The sequence below is a fragment of the Diadema antillarum genome, unplaced genomic scaffold (assembly GCF_040938485.1).
Source record: "Diadema antillarum isolate AM-2024a unplaced genomic scaffold, OU_Dant_1.0 scf00000039, whole genome shotgun sequence".
Lineage (NCBI taxonomy): Eukaryota > Metazoa > Echinodermata > Echinoidea > Diadematoida > Diadematidae > Diadema > Diadema antillarum.
In genome coordinates, this window is record NW_027270928.1 from 2438760 (window position 1) to 2449624 (window position 10865).

Sequence of the window (10865 nt, forward strand, 5' to 3'; positions counted from 1 at the left end):
AGCGCAATATTAAGCTTTTACGTCATGTTTTTGGTATACCTTACCTGTCTGTCATTTCCTTCCATTAATTCTCTTACAAGCCCAGACAAAAATAACAGAGAATAATTATTGCAGCTTGTGCATTTGTTAGCGTGCAGACGCATAATGAAGATTCTGTTGGTGAATGAAGTTGTGTAATGTGCGTGCACTTTATTGTGTTGTATAAGTTGTGTATATACACGATTGTGGTCGATCTGTTATCCTGTTTCTTTCTCTTTTTTTTCACTTGTCAAATCTTGTTAATGCTTTATCATGTTTTAATCACGATAATGTCGACTATAAACGATAATTTACAAGCTGTTCTGAATTCGTTGATGGTGTTGTTACAATTTTCGTAACATTTCATCACGATAATTGCATCCTACAGCTCCAATGATAATTGCAACTTAATTCATTGAATTGCCGGGACACTATTAAGAAACACTTGGATAGACTCTGTAAAAGTTTCTTGGATAGTGATATAGTTGTGTTGTTATTTTCGCACATAACCGTAACTCTTCTCAGAAATTCAAGAGAGATACGACCTTGTATCAATTGGAAGGAAAGGACGATGATTACAATCATTGCCATTAAACATTTACGAGAAAAATATCGACGGGGATAATTATATCCTCACATCTGATGTTAGATACAATATAAATCTCGTCTCCATGGCAACGTAAGCTCACACTTTATGGTACTGACGTAGTTTGCACCAATGATGAAATCGAAGATATTGGAAGTTTTTCTCGATGATAGTAGCTCAGACACGTGTTGTGAAAATATTCATATCAAGATTCAGTCGGTATATAACATCACAGGTACTTATGGCGCTTTATTATGAATCTCTTTAAAAAAAAAAGGTCAGTATCAATCATCTTAATTTTGAAATCGTTTCCTTTATTTCCTTCGTTTTCTTCGTTATTCTATCCACTGACCTGTTATATTTTAGATATCTAACAAATCCGACGAGTTCTTAAAATCAAATAGAAGTATTGTTGAATTGCAACATGAATAATATGAAAATAAATTAAATCATATGTATTGGAACTTTCCGCAACATTGCACTAGAGTTGCATGCCCCAGTACGAACTTAATGCGTCCTTCTGTGTCTGTTTCTGTGTTACAAGCACCTTTCTTTACATCTCTCTTATAGAGCTTGAGATGAAACACGGGTCATGTCATAGGAATTTCTTACGCCCCTCGCTCTTGGCATCAGGCACAATAAAATGTCACTCCTTTTAGCTGGAATACAGGCGGTGACCAACTCTCGCTGTCTAGAAATTGGCCAAGGAGGAAGAGTTCCTGTCTCCTACAATGATGACAATGTTTAACGACATAGATCATCGTTTCTCTGTAGTCATTAGTCAGGGCGACTTTTGTAATTTGTTTACTATTGTTTTGATGGAATCTATGACAGTGTGCGAAGTACACTTCGCACAGGCACATGTGGGACTCACCTTTTATTATAGGACCACTTTGCTTTACTTTGTTTTAGGATATCTCACCAATTTCAAAACTGATTATCATCAAATAAATTTCCAATTCCCCTCAGAATAGTATGCTCTTTAATATTTCATATGAGTGGTTCTTAATTATCTCGCAAAAAGTTCATATCTGAATCCCAATCTTAACAAAAATCATACCACCCCTTTAACAGCGCCAGCTTTACAGTGTTTGGTTCTGATGAATGTTTCGTATATCTTGTTGTTAATTCTTTAACCTGCTCAGAAAATGGAGTCTTAATGGTTGCACACACCCATCAACATTCACAGGTCTCACTCAGATATTTCTATACTATTGTGATCTATACAAATGGAATAATTCCCTTTGAAATTTGAGCTGTTTCGTTAGCCTTGACCAACCTCGGTCATTCGAACGAGTTGTTTCATCATACATAACAGTGCATATTAGCGGTTGAATCTTCAAATTATAACAAGAGAAAAATATGAAGAATGCAACATCAAAAGGATGGCAAATATGAACTTGAGGCAGCAAGCCAAAGGCAAAAAAAAAAGAAGAAAGGGAAAAGAATATATCAATTTTTGGGGTACACGTCACGAGACCGACACCCACAAGTCATACAGCCCACGAATCATACAGCCAATGAGTTATACAGCCCACGGGTTATACAGCCCACGAGTCATACAACCCGTGAGTTTGACACTAAGCAAATAAGGCCCACGAGACCGACACATTAAGCCCCGTGCAATGTTGTATCTATCGAACTCGTGGGCTGTTTTCACCTAGTGTCGAACTCATGGGCTGTATGACTTGTGAGCAGTATGACTCATAAACCCGTTTGCAATGTCGAACTCGTGGGCTGTATGACTCGTGGGTGTTGGTCTCGTGGGATGACCCCAATTTTTGTATGTTGCTTTGAAAAAAGTCGTCTTCTGTTTGGAATACGCTGAAGGGTTTCACTTCAGGGAAGAATTTTTTAATTACGATATTCAAAATTGTGATGAATTTGAAAGGAAAAATAATGGTTTGATCATAGTTAAGTATGTGTATGATCTAGATATTCCATAAGAGACATCTGCATACCATACCCCCAACTTGTTTCTTCTTCCATTCACGTTTTAGGCATGTTCTATGTCATTACTACCTTTCTGGGAGGGTGATGAAAACACATTTTAAGTGGTCTTTTTCTGCTTTATTCAGAGTCAGTAAAAATCTTGTAATATATTATTCTTCAAATTCTTGAAAAAGATATCAAAGACATTATCTTGGACCCAAATAGTTGAATGAGCTATCAAATTTTTACTACCGATAGTGTCTAACATATTCAAAAATCTTTTGAATTCCCAAAGATATAGATCAGTCGAAAAAATAAAATTTACAAAATGGAGTTAGGGCGGTATTGTTGAGAACTGAGTCGCATAGTTCCAATGCCAAGGGGGTGTTTCACAAAGCTGTTCATTAAGTTACGAACGACTTACGAGCGACTGGTGATCAATTCTTGTGCTGAATTATGGAAATTCTGAATAGTATAGCACATCAGAACTGATCACCAGTCGCTCGTAAGTTGTTCGTAACTTTACGAACAGCTTTATGAAACAGGGATCAAGTGTTTTGATATGACGTCATCAGAAGATTAGGACGCCATCTGTGACCACAGTATGTCAGCATACTTCTTGTTTTTTTCTTTTTATCTCTGTTTGGACTCCGTTTAAAACAACGTTTATTTTCTCTGATCTTTCTTACTAATACCTTTCCATGTATAATGTCACAATCACTCATTTTTTTCTAATAAGAATACAAACAAATCATGTTTTCTTTTAACGAGAAATCACGGAATTACGTCATTACGGAAATTTGCCTACAGATTCTATATTGTTTGTTCGTTTTCCAGGGGTTTCTTCGTTTTACAGTACATCGCAGCCACAAAAACTCGTAAAATAAAGCGCAAATTCACATTCACTGTCTCTCTTTTTTTCTTTTTTTTTTAGTAAATGCATATATCTTAAACACAATAAAAACATTCGATAAAGATCTAAGATCGAGGTTTAGTGTCAATACTTGGACACGTGGTAACAGAAACACTTATACACTGTACATTGCTTTATACATGTATCATGTTTTGAGTGATCCATAGCCTAGCTTTTTAGTGGACCATTCTTTTTCCATACCTACTTTATTGTTATCTTTCAAAACTTTCACAGGTGTTCTTAATTATACTATCTTATTATATAATTATTATGCGATTCACTTTTTCGTTTTGCATTTCTTTTTTTTTTCCAAGACTGAAATTAATCAAACAATGTTTTATGCATGCTTTATATCATATTACATTTTCTTTTATTCCTTGTCTTTATGGAAAAAGAAAAACTGAATTGAATTGAATTGAAAAATTCCCTCACTCCAAATAAAATGAGCAACAAGACCACAACAAAAGAATAGCTGAACATTTCTGAATATACTAAGAAAGCTATATCGTAAGAGCTTTATTAGCTAGCGGAAATATGTCTGAAGAATTAAAGAGCCACTTGATGATAGAGGATGCTGAACTGAATCTGGAAAAAAACAAAGTTGCTGAAAACTAAGATCATTTTGTAACTATCTGAGATATATTTTGATGGAGATGTAACAGAAATCGCATTAGATAATCTTAGATGATGGAGATGTAATAGAAATCGCATTAGATGATGTAATAGAGAGTCAAAAGGACACAGAGGTTTGAAAGCCTCGAGTTGGGACTTTAAGTTATTCCATGTGGTTATTATAACCTTTGAAAGTGTGTGTGTGTGTGTGTGTGTGTGTGTGCGTGATGTTTGTCTTACACAATTTGAGAAAGTACGAATAAATACATATTTTACACTGTATTTGAAAAAGAAAGAAATTCCGAACGCAAATATGAGTACATGTATTAGTCACAACGATCTTGTAAGATACTTGCAGTCTGGGAAATACAAAGGAACACTTCACGTTGGTCGTGGGGATTTGGTCGCCGTGTGTCCTTGTGTCTGATCCTTTGCAGCAAGGCGAGACCAAATCAATTTCGTAGTTCTGAACTTCGCACATGACCATGAGTGATGAATATCACCTCGAGAGAGACATTTTTTCATGAGATCAGGATGATATCCAGTGAGTCTCACTTCCTACACCCACTTCGCTTCGGTTCCACGAGCTCTATTTTGACGGCTTAGCCCTCTCTCGAGGTCACGAAAGTTCACACGATGTTGGAAGATATTATGTCAATGGCTGTTGACAGACAATATCAGATGTGATATTTGTCTGTTGAGCTGCCCTGAGCTTGAGTTCGACCTACATCAAGACCCTAACAACAGAAATTTACCCTCCAACCTGGTACCCTCACTCCAGCATGCATATCGCTACAGTAGCTCCATGATCAGATGTACACCTGTAGTACATGTCATTTGTTCATCTTTACACTAAGCTGTTGGTGGTGTTTGCTGATACCAAACATGTTCGATTCTTGAACAATCTGAGCGCGCAAATCGCGAAATTCTATGCAATTACAATTTCCTTATTAGTGTACACATGTTATTATTATTTTACCCTTATGTGACTCATCAATTATAAGCATATGTATTTAGATAGATAGATACAGATAGATAGATGCATACATACATACAAGATACATACACACATACGTACATACATAATATATAACTTGATTGATTGATTGATTGATTAATTGGTTTATTGATTGATTGAATGATTAATTGATTGATTGACTGATTGATTGATTGATTTAATTCGTGTGTGTATGTGGGTGTAAAAAACAGAAAGAGGTCTCTTTTTTATGCTGATAAAAATATTCGACATAGGCATGTTTAGATTTTGTAGTTTAGTATCAATCTATTTCCTATCAGAATAAAACAATGAAATTTAAACCTACAATCCGTATCCTAGAGAAGATTATCAATAATGTAGATACATGTACAGATGTTTGCGTGTAAAGGCATTTTACTCCATGAAAGATTGAGCAAGCTCATTTCATCGATAAGTATTAAATGAAATCTGTTTATAAGTCACACGCTCGTGGTCTGTCGTAGTTTTAGTCTGCTGTATTATATGTCGTTAATATAATATCTCATTCCATGGAGATCGAGCAGTCATAAAAACACGTCTTAAGCACTTCATTACCGACTGCTAGAGTAAACACGATGGAAATTATCACCACAAACATTTGGTAAGTCACTAAATGACGTCAAAATTTGATATAGTGTGAATGCATAGGCCCGCTATCATGACTATCGACTCTGTTTATCCCATTTAGCACCAGAGTAAATGAATCGTCAGAAAAGAAAACAAAAAGGAAAATAAAGGTTCTTGGATAATAAATATGCACACAAACTCAATCACACACACACACACACACACACAAAATCTTGTGTTCACACGAACGAGTTTGACATTCGTTAAATTGCAGTCAAATAATGTCGAAATGTCACATAATGCCATATCTTTTATCAGCTATATAATAAATGATCAAGTGATCAAAGGCTCAATCAAGCGCGAGTAATTTTACCTAAGGTGATGTAAAAGAACCTTGCAAGTGTGGGGGTAAAGAGTAGTCAAGAGGATGCAACGAAGCGGTATATCAGTATTTAAAAGTAAGATTTTTTTAGGAGTTTAGAGGTTTACACATGTCTCTTCCGTGTCAGCATCTCATCATGTCAAATTAAATCTGATAACAGTTACAGAGGAGTTAGAGAGAACAGTCAGCAACAGCCGCTGGATAAACATTCTTTATGTTTCTTCAATCGAGACTAGCCTGTATCGGCGCCGAGACTAATGGGTTTGAACTTGTTTGTAATATCCCATTATGTCTACCAGCTGGTACAATTCAAAGCAGGACGAATTAAAGAGCAATGATACTACTCACGGGTAATCTCAACAGTTATGTAAGTCGCTATAAACTCTATAGGTCACATAATCCAAATGCCTAACAAGATACGTCATCAAACTTTCTTCCGGTGGTAAATTTAATATCCATAAAGCCATCGCACTCAGCAAACTACTGAGTAAAGGAAACAAAAACATTATTATGCACTTCGTGATTAGCCCATCAAAACTTTTCACGAATGAGATTATGTTTTATTCAGTGCAAGTTGCCATCCATTGCGCACTAATATTGCATGGGCTCTTTTCTGAATTCTGGAATCACTTAGATACAAACGTTCTCAACCCTTTATTTCTCCCCTCAAGTCAAGGCCATGAGAGAAAATACCCCTTCACAACTGAACATTACTGACGAAACTGTTCTTGTCTGGCGTGGTGCATCTCTCGTTTAACTCTCATCCTTCACTGTGCAAACGACTTGTCTAATCTATTCCTCTCTTTCCCATATCCTCTCTTCCTATCTCTTTCTCATAAAGCGGAGCTTCAGCTTTAGTTGTGTTGTTGCTATTTCTTAAAAATCTAAGCCATTTTGGTATATATACTTTGTTATGTGTTTAATTTTCGGGGACCTAATTGATACAAGCTGTGCTTTTATTAACCCTATATCTGTCACATACGCCGTAGCCAGATTGCTCAGACATTTTGCAGTGCACAGACACAAGATTGTTGATGGCCATTTCTGATTATTATTATTGACATTAATGTGTCATGTTATACATCATTTGAAAGCTTATGGTCTAAACTTTCATTTTCCATAATAATCTGAGTGAGGGCGCACTTCAATTTTAAGTAGGACGCCCTCTTATGTCACGTAATTTTCAATGCAGACTTATTTCTACATGTTACCACCTAATTTTTTCACACAACAAGAGCTTGTATCACAAAAAGGTCTCATAGATGTTGTAGAGAATTTATTCAGCTTTCATATGGTATGATTTTTTCATCAATAGCATCAGTACTTTTCATTTTATGAACAAAAGTCTGTGGCAATGACACATAGATTTCACACATTTTGTGTAATTTCTGATTTTGTGAGTGATGTTGGCCTGAAAGTAGACAAAGCGTGTTTGTATCTTGTCAAGCTTAAAATATAAATTGAATTGTGCTGTTTTCTTTCAAATTTATATTAATCTTGTCCTATGATAATGCCATAATGATAAGATAATCTAAGGATAAAAAATGTTATTGAAAACATCGTCGTTGGGAGTGTCCATGCATTCCAGTTGATCATCATATGCTAGTCTACGACTTTCTGCACTTTCCTTATTGAAACAGAATTAACTATCACAGCAGTCATTTTCTTTATGATAAACTTGCATTGAACTGAAGTTTCGCATAGTGACGGTTTCATCATGTAATAATAATAAACAGTCAAACATACCCCAACATCAAAACTGTACAGCTTCAGGCCGCCAGCAGGAAGCTACTGTAACCCTATTGCTCCTTACACCTGCCCCGCTGGCCCCGGCTAACTAGAGACCCATTGCACTGCTGTTAGTGCTGAGTAAACAGTTGCAACTGCTGCACCGCATGTGCAGTGTTCATCTATTCTTCAGATCATTTATGAGGCCGATATTACTGAAACTATACCCCTTCACAGAATTCAGAGATGTTGAAATCCCTAATCTGAATGTTTTCACTTCATGTTTTACTATTTTGACTTAGATAAAATAGATGAAAATTGACCCACGTGTACGATCTTTTCATCGCTCGCGGCGATCTCTATTATAGTCCCACATATACAGATTCGCGTAAGTTCTCCACACATGGCAAAACTGTACACAATACATTGCAGTCTGAATGCAAATGAACATGGGCGGGGCCACCACAATTTCTTGGACTTTGAGAAAGCTTTCCTGATTGGTTAAAGGTGGGGAAGCTTTTTTAACGCTGGAAATGGTTTCCTTACACTGTCAGCCAATCACAAATGAGTTTATAGAGTGGTAGTGTCATAGCCTTTGAAGTAATCTGTCAATCAAAATAGGGCCGATAATATCGGCCGAAGCATTTCTGTTGCAGTTTTTGGGCCGATTTAATCGGCCCGTGACAGAGATAGGGTTAATGTTCGGGGACCGAATTAATACAAGCTGTGCTTTTAATTTAGCGCCCCCCCCCCTTCCTGGTTTATATGACTTTCGTACAGTATTACCATTATTTTGTTGCAAAAGTATACTTTATTAGAGTATACTATATCATGTTTCGATTATATTTGTACGTCAAAAAAGACAAAACTAATAAACATTGTCACTGCGTAGTGTTTGGTTCTTTATTTTGTGAACACACAGTGGAAACATTCAAATAATATCAAATCAAATTAAACCAATCACATGACGAGCGCACAGCTACTGTATGTATAGAGGCACGCCTGTAAACTTCTACACTCATTCGCTCTTTGTCCTTGATAATCGATGTACCCGTGGCATGGGAATGAATAGACACTGAATCCGTACTGTATAATACATTGTACCAATAATCATATTTCTATATGTAGAAATGAAACTAATTTCGTCATGATGATGAGTACCGCTTGCAGAAAGAAATAAAAGCGATCATCTCATTGTGTTGAGGTACTAAATAGTTCTTTTCCTTCCTAACGAATCTAATTACCATATACATACAGGGCTCCTCAGCACACGGAAATTGTTATCAGCAGTTTCTAAGCATTCCGTGACTGTAAAAGCCCAGCTATCAATGCATCGGTCCTAAAGATATTACTACAGCATGGGATGGACCAACCACCGAATCTGTAACGCAATAATTTTAGTTGTACGATTTGCGGACTATGACGTTACACTCGAACAGAAACAGTTTGTTGTTGTTGTTGTTGTTGTTGTTGTTGTTGTTGTTGTTGTTGTTGTTGTTGTTTGAGAGAGAGTTAAAAACACATGAACACATTACAACGAAGACACAGTGAACGAGGGCTGAAGGTTCATGCGAGGACACAATTCATGTCTTTTTGGGATATTAGAAAAAATGTATGCTCAGCCAAACTTACTGATTCAAAAGAAACAATGTTGATAATAACACATTCACAGTACAGGTATCTTTGGCAAAACATACATTGTGCAAACGCGGACCCAGTGCAAACCCTTTATCAAAGATAATTCTGATTAGAACCGCCTGGTTGTACACGTAATCAGTTGCCAACATCAGAAATAATTACAGACCACTATACATTAGATAAAGATACGACATGACCACAGCATTGAACACTTTATAGCGTATAACATTCACGCTAGCATTTACTCACTGTATGTAGGCGCTTTCACAGTTTCATATAGGTATGAACACAAGATTCACATAAATACAGCGGTAATTAACCATCCAAAGAGAATCACATACTAAAGTACATCCTTACTGATATTGTAAGTGAATCTCAAGAAGTAACCATTTTGTGGAGGGGGAGGGGACATTCTCCGAGAGCCTTCATTGACGGGTTAAATCTGTCTCGTTGCTACAGAAATCTAAATGGACTTAATTCTTCGAATTACAACTATCAATATGCACTTAGTATGCTGAACGCTTTAAGAGCTGGAAGGAGAGCTATGACATGTAAATCTAAAATGTTCTTGTAAAATACTCGCCGTTAATCTTGATGAAAAGGGCAAATATCTGTATATCTCGACTTGCGGAGAGCATTTGCACATAACAAGACAAGGAATAATGCAGCAGCTTGTTCTACCGTAGAGTTACAATAAAGGTGTGAATACAGACATGCCTGTGAAACTAATATCAAAATATACTCAGTGACAAGATAGATAAAACAAAATAAATGTATGTACATTATAAACATCAATAATTTACTAGTAATTCATGGCTTCGCTCACTATAATAATAATTACGTTCAGACGACAAGCCTTAGCCTCGAGGTTAGTTCGATGTTAAGAGCCACGAGATTTCTTATAGTTAGCGCTCTAACCACGTGCCGCGGGGGGGGGGGGGGGGTCCCCCACTCGTAGTTAAGCACCGTGTGGACGCAAAAATCAACGCACTCAAAGGGGCAGGAGCTTAACCTCGAGGTTTCCTAACCTCGAGGTTAAGCTTATCGTGTGGACGCTCGTCGAAGTTAAGGGTCAAGAGCTTAACCTCGAGGTTAGGGCTTGTCGTCTGAACGTAACTACTGGATAAAGTATTTGGGAATCCTAGAAGTATTATCAACACAACGCACAAAGTTACATGAACAATTCTATACCTCTGGGCATTCGTTCTTTGAGTAACTCATATATTTATCTTATTATCATTTTCTCATTCATTTCTTTTTTGTTCATGTATTCATTTATTCATTTATATATACACACATATATTTTCTTTTTTTTTTCTTTCTTTCTTTCTTTCTTTCTTTCTTTCTTTCTTTCTTTCTTTCTTACTTGCTTTCTTTTCCCCCACAAGATAGCGTCAAACTATCGTCATGCCTCATGGTTCCGGGATGATGAAATTCACTTTTGATCAAGACCAGTAGGCCTATAGCATTACGT